Genomic DNA, 19,125 nt, shown 5'->3' with positions numbered 1-19,125 from the left:
ATTTTCTAACAATTAAGGCAATAGAAAAAGTATTTAAAATTTCAATAAATTTGATAATATAAGGAATTTTAAAAATTCTGATCCACAAACACTAACAAATTTCAAACTAGAAGAAAAGGACTGTGATAGCTATAGCAAAAATCAGTTAAATTTTTATTCAAATCTGTAAAAACTCTGAGAAGTCATAAATAGATGAAAGGTTAAAGAATATAGCAAGAAGTTTTATTTAAACTAAAGGACAAATGATAGACACACATTAGGAAAAATACTGTTTAACTTAACCTACTTATTAATTAAACCAATGCAAAGCAAAATTTTATTAGAAGAGATTGTATGCTTCGTTCGAGTCTCTTCATTTAATACTGTACCTGGATTGATTCCATTTTAATTCTCCGAAGCCTTTGTTTAACCAAATATGGATTGAGCCAAATGTAGATCTCAATTTGTCCACCCCTAATTCAGCCATGGAAATGCCAAAGGAAATATCAGCAGCTTGCCAAGGTAACCAACAGGGCCTAGGGCTGCTGTGTGATTGTATTGTCCTAAGAGATATTAGAATAACATTTTCTTGTTCTTCCTAAAGAAAGCCCCAAAGAGTCAATAAGCCAGAAATGAATATATTTCCAACTCAAGTGCATAGCCTTAAGATCGCTTCACTTTTGTCCCTATATGAAGCTTAAACACAGATGTGTGTGCATCTATGTACTTCATGAGCATCGTGATCCAATGGTGCGATTTTACTATGAAAACAGTTGTCATGAATGTATCCAAATTCAGTAATGGCTCTAAGTCGTTCAATCATAGACTATCGGGTGGTAGAGGAGATGGCAGTTTTTATCTGATTCAAGCTTTTATGGAGGCCCTGTCTGCCTACCTACTAGGCTAAGCATCCAAGGCATTTCCTCGGGAATTCCGTTTCCATATCTTCTCCATGATCTCCACCAAGGCCTGGGTGTAGTGGCTGCGCAAGCAGCTGGGAGGCTGCGGTGCTCGGCCCGTGTGGGCGGCGGCTGTGTCGCGCTGCTCCTGACTTCCGTCACTGGAAGGCCACTACCAGACGCCTTCTCCCCATACTGTCTGCTCCTACTCCAGTTCTGTTCTCTGTGCCTGGGGTGGTTGGACCCAATCCATGCATTCCAGGCTCCTCCAAAAGCACTTGGTAGGTCTTTGAAGATATAAACGGAGGAAATGTGCATGACGTAAGACCTAGGCCAGTGATGAGGTGTGCCCATGTCTGGGGCACTGTGGTATAGTCAAGGAAGGACGTTTGGGTGTGTATTATGTAACCCGTCTGCACGACACAATGCAGTGTGTCTGACTTCATAGGGAGGCCTTAGCATCAGGGAGTCCCGGGCAGGGGCCACTGCTCCATCCGACTCAATACCTTGTCCATCCATCTGTTCAGTTCTGAGTTTTCACAGTTAGCACTTTTCCCCCATGGCCGCCTGCATGCTCCCAAGGTCAAACGGGAGGGTCAAGTGGGAGGACCCCCAAGGCCCAGTGACACCTCTGGTAAGAGTCAGAGGCAGGTCCAAGCCCAGCCTCCTGGGTCCTTGTTCCCTCCTCGCCACCATCCCCTAGTGTGCCCTGGGGCTCCCGGGTTGTGGACCCACACTGCCGAGGGAAGTAAAACGCTCTTAGGAGCTGATTCAGCAAACGCCTGATAAAAGCATGGCCTTCAGCTTGTCTCCCTGCCCAGACTCTATTTCGAGTCCTTTGTCGTTGTTGTTTAATCGCTAAGTCATGTCCAACTCTTTGCAACCCTGTGGACTGTAGGCCTCCAGGCTCCACTGTCCCCGGAATTCTCCACGCAAGAATACTGGAGTGTGTTGCCATTTCCCTCTTTAAGGGATTTTCCTGACCCAGGGATCAAACCTGCGTCTCTTGCATTGGCAGGCGGATTTTTTTTTTTACCACTGAGTCACCTGGGAAACCCATTTGGGGTCCTTATTCTGGGTTGAATAACAGGAGTCTCCCACTCCAGTACTCTCGCCTGGAGAATTCCATGGACAGAGGAGCCTGGTAGGCTGCAGTCCATGAGGTCGCAAAGAGTCGGACTGAGCAGCTCACTCACTACCTGTCTTGCTGGTTGCCCATGGCTCAGCTCTCCTCGGGGCCTGGACGGCTGCTGCTTCCCGTTGTCCTTCTTGCCAAGGGAGCCCGTGACCCTTCCGTGGGCCCATTGTGTGTTTGGCAGGCTGCCACGCACTCCCTCTGCACAGGCCTGTGCCACATCCCCGCTTTCCTGGAATTCAAGGCATAAGAATAAAACCGACTCCTTATCCACTCCCCAATTATTTCCAGCTTCATTTTTCAGGCTCCCCTATGGCATTGTTTTCCCAGGAACTATAAAGCAATGAAACTTAAAAAATTCGAACACTATGCATGGACTGTTTATCAAGAAAACAATCATAGAAAAAAGATCCTGCAAATTTGCCCGGTGAAAATTTCAGTGCAGGGAGGAGGAGAGAGGAATGGCCACAGGGAGGGTCAGATTTTCTCCTGAAATGCTGACCAACTGGACCGAGAACGGGGGTGAAGCTCCCACAGACACACATGCTGTGTGATACCATATGGATCCTGCTGTATCTGTAGGCCTCTCCAAGAACTAGAAAGCTTCAGATTTCTCTTTAGATAATTTAGGAAGCACTTTCAAGCACACCTACTCCCTTGGGGGAAAGATTTTCAAACAACAGCTTAACTTTCATTGACGGATTTTTGGATATTAGGGACATTAGTTCAGCCTGGTTTAATTTGTGGGTTTGGTTGAGGAGAGCACCGATAGAGGCTCAACTTGGTTCAGTACAGGGACCTGGGCTGAGCAGTGCCCGGGCTCCAGCACTTCGTCCATGCCCTCCCTGGCCTCTCGTCAGCTAATTACAGAACCTGGGAGGTCTTCTCAGGTATTCCCCTGCCTGCCGTCTCCCCCTGGCATTTGCTCCTGTCAGCATCTCTCTCAAAGCTTAAACATGGTGGGAAACAGGGTCCTGCATCTGGGGGCCTCTGCTCCAGGGATGTCTCCCCTGTGAGTCACCCACAGAGAACAGGGTGAGCACGAGGATCACACTGGGTCACACCATTGCACCAGAGCTTGCCGATTCCATCGACTCAGCAGCCACCCTGGGGTTAACGCTGTGATACTCAGAGCTCCAGGGGTGGCTGCCCTGACCGCTTGGAGCTCACAGGATGCTGCGAACGCTGGGCTTTTCTCACCCGGATCATCCATCTGTGTTAGGCCCTTAGTGATGCTGCCCTTGGTCCACAGTCCAGAGGCCACAGCAGAGAAAAGGTGTGCAGCAGTGGGGTCTTTTACCACCTCAGCTGGTAGAAATCAAAGGACTCCTCCAAGGCAGAAAAGAGAAAAGGGAGGGCAGATTCAGGAATGTAATTAGGAGGCTTCTGGTCTTACCCACCATCTGCTGTCAAGTCCCATCCAGACCACAAGCAGCTGGGTGGGCGATGGTGGGGCCCAGAGACCATAGAAATACACATTTCCTCTGTGAATCTCCTCAATCCTGGGGCTTCAGGAACTAAAATGCCCAGTGTCCCTTCAGAGGCAAGCCCAGATGGTCTGTGCATTGTTCCCAGACCCTCAGGCTAAACACGGCTTGAGCTGCTTCTCTGCTTCCCCTTCATTTGGGAGAGTAAAAACCTGGGCTCGGAACATCTCTGAGCTTTCTAATTGGGCCACTGACTGATCTGCCACAGCCTTTTTCCTTTTAACCAACTTGACCTTCTAACATGAATGAGGAAATGTCTATTTGCTTAAGCTTGTATTTTCCATAGTTATGTAGCAAAACCCCATTTATAAGCATAGTTTAGCTCACAGCATAATGAGGCACCATTCAGCCATGCAAAAAAGCCAGCCAGGCTGCCTTCCAGTTTGAGGGGAGCATTCTAGAAGATTGACGCCCTGGAGCAGGAGGCACTGTTTCCAGCCTTCGTAGAATAGAAGTGTGGTTAGCAGGGTAGGTTCATACAACACAAATGGACTGTGAGGACGTTCTGCTTACTGAAGCAGTTCATTCAGTCCAGTCGCTCAGTCGTGTCCGACTCTTTGCGACCCCATGATCTGCAGCACACCAGGCCTCCCTGTCCCTCACCAACTCCCGGAGTCCACCCAAACCCATGTCCATTGAGTTGGTGATGCCATCCAACAATCTCATCCTCTGTCATCCCCTTCTCCTCCTGCCCCCAATCCATCCCAGCATCAGGGTCTTTTCAAATGAGTCCGCTCTTTGCATCAGGTGGCCAAAGTATTGGGGTTTCAGCTTCAACATCAGTCCTTCCAATGAACACCCAGGACTGATCTCCTTTAGGATGGACTGGTTGGATCTCCTTGCAGTCCAAGGGACTCTCAAGAGTCTTCTCCAACACCACAGTTCAAAAGCATCAGTTCTTTGGTGCCCAGCTTTCTTCACAGTCCAACTCTCACATCCATACATGACCACTGGAAAAACCATAGCCTTAATTAGACTGACCTTTGTTGGCAAAGTAATGTCTCTGTTTTTTAATATGCTGTCTAGGTTGGTCATAACTTTCCTTCCAAGGAGTAAGCATCTTTTAATTTCATGGCTGCAGTCACCATCTGCAGTGATTTTGGAGCCCAAAAACATAAAGTCTGACACTGTTTCCACTGTTTCCCCATCTATTTCCCATGAAGTGATGGGACCGGATGCCATGATCTTTGCTTTCTGAATGTCGAGCTTTAAGCCAACTTTTTCACTCTCCTCTTTCACTTTCATCAAGAGGCTTTTTATTTCCTCTTTCACTTTCTGCCATAAAGGTGGTGTCATCTGCATATCTGAGGTTATTGATATTTCTCCCGGCAATCTTGATTCTAGCTTATGCTTCCTCCAGCCCAGCATTTCTCATGATGTACTCTGCATATAAGTTAAATAAGCAGGGTGACAACATACAGCCTTGACGTACTCCTTTTCCTATTTAGAACCAGTCTGTTGTTCCATGTCCAGTTCTAACTGTTGCTTCCTGACCTGCATACAGGTTTCTCAAGAGGCAGGTCAGGTGGTCTGGTATGCCTATCTCTTTCTGAATTTTCCAAGCTAGTCACAAAAAGGACGAACACTGTATGATTTCACTTGTATGAAGCATTTTGTTGTTTTAGTTGCTGAGATGTGTCTGACTTTTTAGCAACCTGATGGACTATAGCCTGCCAGGCTCCTCTGTCCGTGGGATTTCCCAGGAAAGATACTGGAGTGGGTTACCATTTCCTCCTCCAGGCAATCTTCCTGACCCAGGGATCGAACCCGAGTCTCTGTAATGTGGAGATGCTTTACGACTGAACCACCAAGGAAACTCCATATGAAGCACCTAGAGTCGTTAGAATCCTGGACACAGAAAGCAGAATGGTGGTTGCTGGGGGTGGGGGGGATGGAAAGCTAGTGTTTGACGGGTATGCAGCTTCAGTTTTGCAGGACAGAAGGAATCCTGGAGATGGATGGTAGTGATGGGCACACAGCACTGTGAATGCAGTCAGCACCACTGAACTGTAACATTTAACGATGGTTAAGATGATAAATTTTATGTTACATGTATTTTATCACAACTTATAAAAAGGAGAGGATTCAGCACAGCCAGACCTCATTTTACTGAGGGGTGGGGGAAATGCCACTAGGCTTTCTGAAGCTCTAGCTCTGTAGCGCTGGAGGAATCTCCTGCCTCTGTCTTCTTCCCCATGGCGATGTTGACTCTGTAACTCTTCATTTGTTAGGAATATTAATTCACGATCCTCACATAAAATAAAAGGCAAGCATCTCTACGACAGGAAATGGCGCTTGGTCAGAGTTTTCAATGTTCTGGCTTTCACGTGAGCTGCCAGTTGTTATGCAACTGGATCAGTTATGCTTTTCTTTATTCATTTGTCCATTCTTTCCTTCACCGTTAAGCTTTTACTGGGAACAGGTTTAGGGCCAGCACTGCGTTAGGGAAATGCCCATGTCCCAGGCTGCAACGAATATTTGAGTTGCACTCGTCCCATTAAAGTTTGTAAACATTCTGACTGAGCTTTTAATCTGTTCACAGAAGATAAATAGGACTTTACTAGCTGAGGTTGAAGAGCAGAAAGCATGTGTGCCTGTAGGTCTCTGAGACCTGCGGATGAAAATCACTGCTAGTTCGTCAGCAACCCTGCTCCCTGCTCTGGGGGTCGTGTGGCCGAACCGTCCGTGGGGTCCTGGGCACCTCTTCACAGTGGGTGCTGACCCAGAGCATGCAGGCAGCGGTGCCTCCAGGTATGTACTGAGGGAGGGCATGCTCCAAGCTGGTACCGTATGTTTAGCATAAAACCTTTCTAAATTTCTGCTAACAACGACTCAGTTCAGCTGCAGCGTTTGGAGCCAGAAAAGCCCCCGGCGAGCTTTCGGTTGGAACCAGCGTCTGCTCAAGTGGAAGAATCGCTTCTGTGAAAAAAAGGAAACACGTGAGGAACGGAAGGCGGACCTGCCTTCCCGGTGCCTCCGGGTTACAATTCCCGAAGAAAGGCAGAGAGTCCTGGGATCACGCTGACTGATACAGTTTTGTCCAGTCGTGGAACCGCCTACGCCAAAGTGGAGTTGTTTAGCCATCAACGCAGACAAAATAGGAAACACACATCCTCTATAGCAGCAGGAAATAGTGTTTTTGTTGGTTTTTGTCAAACAAATCTTTAACCCTTAAACCTTTTGAGAACTTATAGAATAGAAACATTTATATTCTGTGTGGACTTTACCTTCCCAAAACACAAGCCAATTCCAGAAGTTCAAAACCCCCAGAACAATTTTTGGCAGAAATCTTGGTTCAAAGTGGGGAGGTTATAAGAGTTTATATTCTTCTATCTAGACCAAAGGCTCTTATGGGGCTGCTGTTTATTTTTCTGACTCAAAGAGCAGAGCCTCCAATATAATGTGAAATAGGTAATATAATAAAAATATTTTATAAATCAGGAACTCCATCCGGTTTAGGTCTATGCTCTGTCAACTCTGAAATAAACACGCAGGGACCCTCGCTGACTTCATTTCCTCTCGGTTTCTTCATCAGTGCGCTGCCCGTCTTCCCTCGGTTTGTTTTCATTAGCTCCCCCGGCCCATCTTGGACCAGGTCGGTCTCGCTGCAATCAGGAGTGAACGTTGCCTTCATCTGCAATGTGACCAGGAAGGATGTGTTTTTCTTCCTTCTCCTGGTGGAGTGGAGGGGACCGGGCTGAGCAGCAGCCTGCACGACTGGCCAACCAAACACACATCAATCACTCTGTCATAGGCGGTCTCGTTCTCACAATAGTGCTTCACTCTCTGGTAAAGCTTTACCTTAGAAAAGGGTGCATCACTGTCTGCGAACAAGGGACACCTCGCCTGTCAAGCCTTTGAAGTCACCACCCTGCCTTTTGGCATGAGGACAGTGAGAGCCAGAAAGGGTAGTGACGTGCCGTGGTCACCAAGCTGGAAAAGTGATGGCGACTGGACGTGCCCACTGGAAAGGGGAGCCAGGCACTGCGGGCGCCCTCCCCCGCAGGACATCCTCCCAGTGGCGATGATGCCCTCATGCCATGGACATCCTGGCTAGAACTTCTCTTTACATCCAGCTCAAATCTGCCCTGATCCATCTTTGGCTGCCAATCACTGGCTCTAATTCTGTTGCCTGAATCAAAATAGAATAAGTGCATTCTTTTTTCCATATGTTGGCTCTTTAAAAATCTGCAGTCTTCTAGGATATTCTCCTAGTCTTCATTTTTCCAGGTTAAGCACATTTCCTCAAACTTTCCAGACACTTCTATCTTTTCTTCTTCCAATGTGTTTAAGGTTGTCAGTCATCACTTTTAAAACATCATGTCTGGAATGGACCACAATATTCCAAACAGTGATCTGATCAGTATCCTTAGAGATTTCTGGCATAATAACACTCATGTTATGTGTACACTTCAAACTTACACATTCTTGGGTCCTCTTTTGTTTGTGGTTTTGTAAAAATAAACCGTTATTTATATTTATTTATTCAACTGTTGATGTCTTGACTTTCCATTTCTAAAAAGATTTAAAATGACCTTTCAAAATATAATAAGACAATATATAAAAATATTAGTTAAAGAAACTATCGAAGGCATAGTACAAATAGGGAAAATAGAGAGAGCCAAAAGTTGTAATGGCAGGAAAATGCATTCCAAGAGATCCTGCAGCCCTGCTAGGGCAGGCTAGGCTCTGAGTTTGGCTCTGAGCTTCCTAGCTGCAAATGGAAAACTGGTAATATCCTCATTTATGTGTCGAGGTACATAAAGGAAATGCTAGTCAGTGGCTCGGGACAATTATTGCTATTCTTTGTACTGGAACCTGAGATAAATATTTCCCATAGTCCTCTGACAAAAACCACTACGTGATGTAGCCCTTGATGACATTCCTAGAACAAACACAGCACATCTCCTAAGATCTGGTTGCTTGTAAGTCCCCGAACTGCTGCTGATGTTATACTGTATCCAACACGATATGCTCTTTGGAAATTGTTTTTTTTTTTTTTTTTAGTCGTATTTTATCCTTGCTCCATTTTAATGTATAGTTTGGAGATTTATTGTTAAAACAGAAAACAGAGGAACTTCATGAGTGCCTCAGTGTTTCTATCCTGTGCTTCTTGACTTTTGAAGTTCTACGGTATTCAACTCTTTTGCTATTGAACCATATCCTTGTAGTATTCTCCAAAGACCTTGTTTGTATTATTATTTCAAATGAAACATGTTTTGAGATCAGGGACACTGTAGGAAATTTTCTGTCCTGATATTTTAGCTCAAGGCAGATCTGGTTGGATATCTAGGGTTATGTCCAGCATCCTTTCCTTCAAGGTATAGAATTACCTCTCCTGAAGTTCTAGATCCCAGGTGTTTCCATGCAGGTGCAAGAAGAGACAGGCAGGGGCTGTTTCCACCCCTGAGCCCAGGAGACGTCAGTGGTGTAGAGAAAGACCTGCCTTGTGGACGTCCTTCTGGTCAGGGCTGTGGGGGGGGTGCCCGTGGACTGAAGGGATCCACCAACTCCGAATGAGTGCTCACTTCCTTTTACCCAGGCACCCCCCACAGCTCCTCCAGCTGGGCCCACCAGCAATGAGGCTGCAGTAGCTTTATTTCCATGGTCTACTCAAAAGATATTCATGTACATCCTAGAGTAGGTCAGGTGTTCTAACAACTCTAAAATCTTTGGATTTTAGCCTCTAACCAATGAAACTGACTGGCTTTATGGCCTCCTTCCCACCTTCATCCCACTCAGCAGGGCTCCGAACCTGGCAGTCAGGCTCCCTGTCATCAAATCCCCTGTCGCCCCCTCGGCACTGCTTGTGACCAAGCAATGCAGAGGACTAGCTGGCCCCTGATGTGGAAACACTTCTCTAGGTCATCCAACACCTGATTTCCTTGTTCTCCTTTTAATTTCCTTCTTTCTGCTTGCATCTGCACAGGTTGTCCTGAAACACTGTCTTCCTTCTTAATGCTGATATCATCCGCACTGGTAAGTGTGTTTCTTCTCAGGCAAACTGCCATGGCAGAGTTTGATGGATTAGCACTCTATCAATACATACAGACCTTTTGTCGTCTCTGTGGTTCTCTCACCCTGTAGAAGGAAATGGCAACCCACTCCAGTATTCTTGCCTGGAGAACCCCATGGACAGGGGAACCTGGTGGGCTACAGTCCATGGAGTCACAGAGAACTGAACACAGCTGAGTGACTAAGCATGTGGTTCTCTGGATGCTTCAGTGTGGGTGCAAAGTCTTATGAAGAAAGGGCAGTCCCAGCAGATGTTCTACAGACAGAGAGAGAAAGAGAAAGGACTGTATTTGGGGGATTTTTGCCTCAATATTGTAATGAAATTACCCATAAAGGGCATGTAAAATTTTAGTCCAGAACTTGGGGTACTCCCCTCCAAACAAATTTCCCAGTTTTTGAATGAAAATGGCCAAAACTTTAAATTTAATTCTGTAGATCAAGGCACATGGGCACAAGTGTTCTGGCAATTTTCCAAGTCAGGGTGAGGGAAAAGCGAAACTCCACTAGGATCTGGGTCTTCCCACTGGGAAGCAGAATCGGGTTCAATTTCCAGTCTTGAAGTGGGTCCTTATATCTCCTAACTTGAAACAATAAACAGTGATAGTTGCTATTTTGTTTTCATTTAATGATTGCTGTTGTTCTGTTGCTAAGTCATGTCTGACTCTGCGACGCCATGGACCGCAGCACGCCAGACTTCCCTGTCCTTCTCCATCTCCCGGAGCTTGGTCAAACTCACGTCCATTGAGCTGGTGATGCCATCTAACCATCTCATCCTCTTCACCCCTTCTCCTCCTGCTCTCAATCTTTCCAGCATCAGGGTCTTTTCCAATGAGTCACCTCTTCGGCCACAGTGTTGTAGCTTCAGCTTCCGCAACAGTCCTTCCAATGAATATGCAGGGCTGATTTCCTTTAACATTGACTGTTTCATTCTCCGTGCAGTCTAACGGACTTTCAAGAGTTTTCTCAACACCACAATTTGAAAGTATCAATTCTTCGACACTCAGCCTTCTTTATGGTCCAGCAAACCCAAACCAAAAGCAAGAGGAGAGAAGAAAGGGTTTCTGTGCTATGGTGGAATCAGCTAGAGAGTTTGCTCTGGTGAGAGGAACCTACCAGGCTGAGCCTGCAGGCACAGGAGTGCATGTGCCACCCAGCATTGAGTAGCTGCTTTTTCTGCTTGGAGAATTCTTCATGTCCTGAACAAGAACATGAATGATGTGAGAATGCTTAAGGCTATTATCCACCTGAAAACATGATGTACTTTGGGCATTAACAGATACACACTTCTGTATATAATGTAGATTAACAGTAAGGACCTTCCTATAGCACAGGGAACTATATTCAGTAATATGTGATAAACAACAAAGGAGAAGACTCTAATTCTTGAAACTACCACTATTATAAATCAACTGTACTTCAAGAACTGCCATCCTGCATGTAAACAATGCACAAACACTGATGCTGCTGGAGTTTTAAACATATCACACATGTAGTTCAGTTCAGCTCAGTTCAGTCGCTCAGTCGTGTCCCAGCTTTTTGTGACCCCATGGACTGCAGCACACCAGGCCTCCCTGTCCATCATGAACCACCTGAGTGTACTCAGACTCATGCTCATTGAGTCGGTGATGCCATCTAACCATCTCATCCTCTGTCATCCTTGTCTCCTGCTTTCAATCTTTCCCAGCATGAGGGTCTTTTCAAATGAGTCAGCTCTTTGCATCAGGTGGCCAAAGTATTGGAGTTTCAGCTTCAACATCAGCCCTTCCAATGAATATTCAGGACTGATCTCCTTTAGGATGGACTGGTTGGATTTCCTTGCAGTCCAAGGGACTCTCAAGAGTCTTCTCCAACACCACAGTTCAAAAGCATCAATTCTTTAGCACTCAGCTTTCTTTATAGTCCAACTCTCACATTCATACATGACTACTGTAAAAATCATAGCTTTGACTAGACGGACCATTGTTGGCAAAGTAATGTCTCTGCTTTTTAATATGCTTTCTAGGTGGTCATAACTTTTCTTCCAAGGAGCAAGTGTCTTTTAATTTCATGGCTGCAGTTACCATCTGCAGTGATTTGGAGCCCAAAAAATAAAGGCAGCCACTGTTTCTCCATCCATTTGCCATGAAGTGATGGGACCAGATGCAATGATCTTAGTTTTCTGAATGTTGAGCTTTAAGCCAACCTTTTCACTCTCCTCTTTCACTTTCACAAGAGGCTTTTTAGTTCCTCTTCACTTTCTGCCATAAGGGTGGTGTCTGAAATAAGGATAGCTCAGTAAGAAAATTCAGTGAAGAAAAGAGGCTGAATAATTCAGCCAGAAGGTGAGAGAAAGAACGACGTGGAGAGACCAAGTTTCGGTGAACAAGGCCCGCACTTTATTTTCCAAAGTAGTTTTTATACCTTAAGTTATGCGTAGAGGACAATGGGGGAAGGGGTAGAGTCATGCAGCAAGCCAGGCTTTCTTCCTGCAAACTTATTATATGCAAAAGTTTAGGTGATTTGCATCATCTTCTGGCCTGGAGGCCTGTTAACATTTTAAGACCTTTTCTTCAGAAAACTTATTTTTCTCTAAAGGTGATTAGTCAAGCACCACCCTCCAAAAGCATTAGATAAAGTTGCATTCCTACAGAGCAAAGGTGTGGTGGGCTATAACAAGAAAAAGAATTAACTCAAGGGTCCCAGGTTACAAACATTAAAGCTACTACTTACACCAATTATATTAATCAATACACTGCCAGGGACACAGCAGGTAAGGGATATGGAGACTTAGCAGCAAACATTGGCCCAACAAGTGAAAACCGTTCACCAATACAATTTCTAATCAATCTTCTAACTGCTCAAAGGAATCTGTATTTAGACAGTTTAGAACACCTCATGCCTCTCACAGTTGGGAGGCTCTGAGCAATCACATGAGGCCGGAAAAACCTATTCAGGCAGGCTAGAGGACTTCCAAAGGAGTTTGTAGGTTGAAACACTGTCACACCCAGGGATTATTAACTGGAGCTGTAAGTTAACTCTTTTTTTCAGAGAGAGGTAGTGGGGGACAGCCCCGCGTAAAGTCAGAGGTGTAGGTGAAAGCACAAAGCAGAAAGTAGGCAGACTCTGGTTTTGGGGGTAGATGCTCAAGAATTTCCAGGGGGACTCCTGAGGCTTGATCCCACCTTTGTGTATGCCAAGCCTCCTTCCTCATGACCTTTGCCACGGGCAGAGCTCGCTCCCCACATCTGAGGTTATTGATATTTCTTCCAACAATGTTGATTCCAGCTTGTGCTTCATCCAGTCCAGCGTTTCTTGTGATTTACACTGCATATGAGTTAAATAAGCAGGGTGACAATATAGAGCCTTGACATACTCCTTTTCATATTTGGAACCAGTCTATTGTTCCATGTCTGGTTCTAACTGTTGCTTCTTCGACTGCATACAGATTTCTCAAGAGGCAGGTCAGGTGGTCTGGTATTCCCATCCCTTTAAGAATTTTCCATAGTTTGTTGTGATCCACACAGTCAAAGATTTTGGCATAGTCAATAAAGCAGATGTTTTCCTGGAACTCTCTTGCTTTTTCAATGATCCAACGGATGTTGACAATTTGATATCTGGTTCCTCTGCCTTTTCTAAAACCAGCTTGAACATCTGGAAGTTCACGGTTCACATACTGTTGAAGCCGGGCTTGGAGAATTTTGAGTGTTACTTTGCTAGTGTGTGAGATGAGTGCAATTGTGCAGTAGTTTGAGCATTCTTTGGCATTGCCTTTCTTTGGGATTGGAATGAAAACTGGTCTTTTCCAGTCCTGAGGCCACTACTGAGTTTTCCAAATTTGCTGGCATATTGAGTGCAGCACTTTCATAGCATCATCTTTTAGGATTTGAAATAGCTCAACTGGAATTCCATCACCTCCACTAGCTTTGTTCATAGTGATGCTTCCAAAGGCCCACTTGACTTCACATTCCAGGATGTCTGGCTCTAGGTCAGTGATCACACCATCGTGATTATCTGGGTCATGAAGGTCTTTTTTGTACAGTTCTTCTGTGATTCCAGTCCCCTATGATGAAAAGGATAGCATTTTGGGGTGTTGGTCCTAGAAGGTCTTAAATGCCTTCATAGAGCTGTCCAACTTCAGCTCCTTCACCTTTACTGTTGGGAGCATAGACGTGGATTACTGTGATATTGAATGGCTTGCCTTGAAAATGAACAGAGATCATTCTGTCGTTTTGAGATTGCATCCCAGTACTGCATTTTGGACTCTCTTTATTCTTTGTGGAGTTATTTCTCCACTGATCTCCAGTAGCATATTGGACACCTATCGACCTGGGAGTTCATCTTTCAGTGCCCTATCTTTTTGCCTTTTTGTACTGTTCATGAGGTTCTCAAGGCAAGAACACTGAAGTGGTTTGAACTTCTCTTCTCCAGTGGACCATGTTTTGTCAGAACTCTCCACCATGACCCATCCGTCTTGGGTGGCCCTACAAGGCATGGCTCATAGTTTCATTGAGTTAGACAAGGCTGTGGTCCATGTGATCAGATTGGTTAGTTTTCTGCGATTGTGGTTTTCAGTCTGTCTGTCCTCTGATGGAGAAGGATAAGAGGCTTTTGGAAGCTTCCTGATGGGAGAGACTGACTGAGGGGGATACTGGGTCTTGTTCTGATGGGCGGGGCCATGCGCCATAAATCTTTAATCCAATTTTCTGTTGAAGGGCTGTGTTCCCTCCCTGTTATTTGACCTGAGGACACACTATGGTGGAGGTAATGAAGATGATGGTGACCTCCTTCAAAAGGTCCCATGATGCACTGCTGCACTCCACGCCCCCAGCCCTGCAGCAGCCACCGCTGACCCACGCCTCCACCAGAGACTCCTGGACACTCACAGGCAAGTCTGGGTCAGTCTCTTGTGGGGTCACTGCTCCTTTCTCCTGGGTCCTGATGCACACAAGGTTCTGTTTGTGCCCTCCAAGAGTCTGTTTCCCCAGTCTTATGTAAGTTCTGGTGGCTCTATGGTGGGGGTTAATAGCAACCTCCTCCACGAGGACTTATGCCAGACACAGACTACACCCAGAGCCCCTGTCCCTGCAGCCGTCCACTGCTGACCCACACCTCCTCAGGAGACACTCAAACACAGTTTTGTCTCAGTCTCTGTGGGGTCTCTGGGTCCTAGTGCACACAAGGTATGTTTGAGCCCTCTGAGCATCTCTGGTGGGTATTGGGTTTGATTCTAAAAGTGATTTCACCCCTCCTACCATCTTGCTGGAGCTTCTCCTTTGCCTTTGCACGTGGGGTATCTCCTCACTGTTGTTCCAGCACTGTGCAGCCAGGGAACTCTACTCAATGCTCAATTAGTTCCAGTGATGTGGAAAAGTTCTGTCTGAAGAAGTCAAACTAAATGTAAAAGTGCTGAAGTTCTGGTGGTGGCAGCATAGCTGTTGATGCAGGCATTAGTCAGCAATACTGATTGCAGTGAAATCACTCAAGAGCCCTGCCATGTGTCCAAAATGGAATACAACAGGCAGCAAAATCATGTCTTGAATTCAGTAGGTCCCAAAAGTCCAGAGGACACTGAGGCCCTGAGCAGCAAGGCAAGATCCTCTTCTGAACTTGATCATGATGATGGTTTCATGAGACTGCATATGTCCAAACACTTTGCAGTGTACACTGGCAGACCTTGAAGATACTGCAAGTTCAGCTCCAGGACACTGGATCATTTGTAGTTCAAGCAGCACCATCAAAATGCAATTTTGCTCATCTGACTCATGGATAACTTTTTCTTTCTTTTTTTTTTTTTCACACATGCAATGTCCCACTTAATCATTGCACAGCTCTGTGATACACAGATTATTATTAACAGCAGCATGACCTCACTTCCCAGAGGATGTGTGAAGAGTCACTTTTGCAACAAGGACCTTGAACAAAGTGCTTGAGACCCACGTGGCATCGTTTGCTTATAGAATTGCCTTTAACTATGGCTTTCATCATTCCCAACACCGAGGACCAGGCCAGGCCTGAAAGTGAAAGTGTTAGTCACTCGGTCATGTCTGATTCTTTGCGACCCCATGAATAAGAGCCCGCCAGGCTCCTCTGTGCATGGGATTCTCCAGGCAAGAATACTGGAGTGGGCTGCCATTTCCTTCTCCCGGGGATCTTCCTGACCCAGGGGTTGAATCCAGGTCTCCTGCATTGCAGGCAGATTCTTTACCACTGAGCCACCCTGACACCAAGTGTGGCCTGGGCCATGGCTCCTTCCTCTCCTGGGGTGTACCTTTAGGTTGATGGTGACATTTGAAAACACTGGGGCTCCCGGAAAGAGAAGCCACCTCAGCGTTGGAGATTGGGAATCTGTGACTCCTGGTAGCTGTTCACCTGGAGGAATGGGGGAGTGCAGGGATTTTTTAGAAGATGACACATTCTTTGCTATTGTTGGCAGTCGTGGTGCTGAATTCATTTCAGCTGAGTAAGCAGCAGTGACTCAATTCTAAGAGCACTGTAGACTTCATCTCACACTGTGTGAAATTGTTAAGGGTTATTGAGTGTTCTCTTCATGGCCCCTTAAGATCTGTGAAATAAATCTCTGTCCTTGGCAAACACACTGAGGGCTTTTCAGTCTCCATGCTCCATTGAAATGTCAAAGTATGACAGGAAGGCATGGCTTCTCTTGTTTGGGAGGCTTGATAGAACAAACGGATGATGTATGCACACCAGCTGGAGGCCTCACCAGGACTATATATATATATATGTGTGAGTGTGTGTGTGTGTGTGTGTGTATACACATGTATATAAAACATACAATATTATATAGTATATACAATATATTGTATAGTATATGTAATAATGTATAGTATGTACAATATATTGTATATGTAATTGTATATAGTATATACAATAACCCTATATATGTTAATATTTAATATATTAGCATGAAAACTGGTGTGATTTGCAGGTCTAAGCACCAAACAGATGTGTGGAATCTCAGGTGCCCTGATAGACTGAACTTAAGGGCTCCTCTCTGTGAGGGGCCAGCCAGAACTCCTCTTCCTGGGAGCTCACCTGCTCAGAGCAGCCACTGCAGGGAACAATCTGGTCTCGGACAGCACACTTGCCGCCTTTCCTCCCTTGCAGGCGTTAGAACCAGAAAACACTTTGATAGGAATTTTATACGATCTTTCTCATTGTGCTTTTATAGATGAGAGAACTTGAGACCTGGAATGCATTTCTTTTATTTAAAAAGTTTATTTTATTTTGGAGTATAGTTGGTTATATTGGAGTCTAGAGGTGGTTTCGTCGCTAAGTCGTTTCTGACTCTTGCGACTCCATGGACTGTAGCTTGCTAGGCTCCTCTGTCCGTGGGATTCTCTAGGCAAGAATACTGGAGTGGGTTGCCATTTCCTTCTCCAGAATTGGAGTATAGTTGATAGTATTCTTGCCTGGAGAATCCCATGATCAGAGGATCTTGGCAGGCTAAGTTCATGGGGTTGCAGAGTCGGACACAACTGAGCGGCCAACACTTTCACTTTGTTGGTTTATGGAATACATTTCTCTCTAAGGCAAAACAAAATCAGTTCAAGAGGCACCCAAAGAAGGAAGGCCACCTCTAGATGGGCATGTGGTACAAGGGTGAGCACAGTGGTGGGGGCGGGGGCAAGTGATGAGTGGTTATGACCTCTGAGTGTGGCGGTGATGTTGGGGTGTCCACCATGTCATCCACTGAGGGCTGCTGCACGGTGGCCACCCTGATGTCATGACCGAGAGGAGAGACACCTGAGAGGTCCTAGGCCTTCCGGAGTGCATGGGGACAGCATCTGTTGTGCTTCCTCTGAGCCAGGTTGTATAGTAGTTGGCATTTGAAAGGACTGGGAGGCATCTGGAGAGGTGGGCATGCTACCTGGCTGGGGCCTAAGGCAGTGGTTCTCCACCCAGGGTGATTTGGCATCCACAGGGGACATTTGGCAATGTCTGTTTTGGTTGTCTGAGTTAGGGTGTGAGCTGCTACTGGCATCTCCTGGGTAGAGGCCAGGGATACTACCAAACACCCTACAATGTTCAGGGTGGCTCCCCACAACAAAGAATCACCCAGACTGAAATATCAGTAGTGCCGAGGTTAGGAAACCCTGGCTTCAGTTTGTGACTGGTTCAGTTGCTCAGCTGTGTCTGATTCTCTGCAGGCCCATGGACTGTAGCCCACCAGACTCCTCTTTCCATGGAATTTTCCAGGCAAAAATACTGGAGTGGGTTGCCATGCCCTCTTCCAGGAGATCTTCCCAACCCAGGGATTGAACCTGCATCTCTTATATCTTCTGCATTGAAAGGCAGATTTTAGCCTCTAAATCAGCATACAATTCCAGTTCATTTATAGCTGTTGATTCTACCACCTTGATTTGAGATTAATTCTCTGATGCTTTACAGAGCAATTTCGCAGCTAATATAATCATGTCATGGCATAAGAGGAGAATGGTTTAGAAATACTCGGGCACATTTTGCCAGAGATTAGGGCCCAACTCTGTCTCCCAAGCTGTAGGCAAGCTCTTCCTCCTTGGTGCTACCTAGGGCTCTATCTGTCCTCCAAGGGATTTTGACACTTTAATCTCATCTGAGCTTGATCTATTCAATTCCCACCCTCCACGGCAGCCAGTGTTTAGTCCCTAGAAACTATTTAATGAGAGTTTGTAATCCATGAAGAGCCAGTGAAGCCAATCTTAGGCTGAGTTTCCAGGCATTCACTCCACCATGTTTATCTCTGGTTTGGGAAGAGTGGTCATATGTGCTTTCAGGGCCTGGTTCCATGGAAGGAGGGCCAGCACCTCATTAATAGCCCTTTTCTGTCAGCTATTTGTCTCCCTGAGCCTCCAGCAACTGCTCACGTTGTTTATGGCCTTGAGGGCCCACTGGAAATGGAAAACGGTGTGCCCTTCACCCACCCAGCCTCTGTCCTCTGCTCACACACAGACGTGATTCTGAATAAACGAGTCTCTCTAATACTGTCCCAAGTGACCGTGTGTGGTGTGAGGAGTAAGAAACCATCCCTCTGTTTACAAGCTCTCACTTTGGTGAGAAGGGCAGGTGGGCCCGTAAATTGTCCTGAGGGATGGAGTAAATGTCCTAGTGGAAACGTGCATGGAGCGTTTGTGAGAGTGGAGAGAAGGAAACTTACCGGGCCTGGCTGTAGGGAAAGGGGTGCAGAGTGGGAAGGCCTCATTTTGCCTGCCTTAAAGGGGGCACAGAAGATCATCTGGTGGAATGGTGCCTAGAATGGGTTCTTTATTCACCTAAGGGAATGTGTAGCCAGGAAGGGGGCTGCCCAGGTGGTGCTAGTGGGAAAGAATCTGGCTGCCAATGCAGGAAGTGCAAGAGACGTGGGTTTGATTCCTGGGTCAAGAAGATCCCCTGGAGGAGGAAATGGCAACCCACTCCAGTATTCTTGCCTGGAAAATCCCATGGACAGAGGAGCATGGCGGGCTCTGGTCCATGGGACGGCAGAGTCAAGACACGACTGACACACACAGCCAGGAAAGGCGGCTGCGGCACCCACCCTGTCACCAAGTCAGCCTGACCATTTCCTCCCATGGTTGTCATGTTGTGGGTAAGTCCACCATCTGGAGATTGAAAGCAATGGATGATACCCAGATCC

Source organism: Bos mutus, chromosome 28, assembly GCF_027580195.1.
Source record: "Bos mutus isolate GX-2022 chromosome 28, NWIPB_WYAK_1.1, whole genome shotgun sequence".
NCBI lineage: Eukaryota > Metazoa > Chordata > Mammalia > Artiodactyla > Bovidae > Bos > Bos mutus.
The sequence above is the reverse complement of the archived record's forward strand: the minus strand, read 5'-3'. Positions refer to the sequence as shown.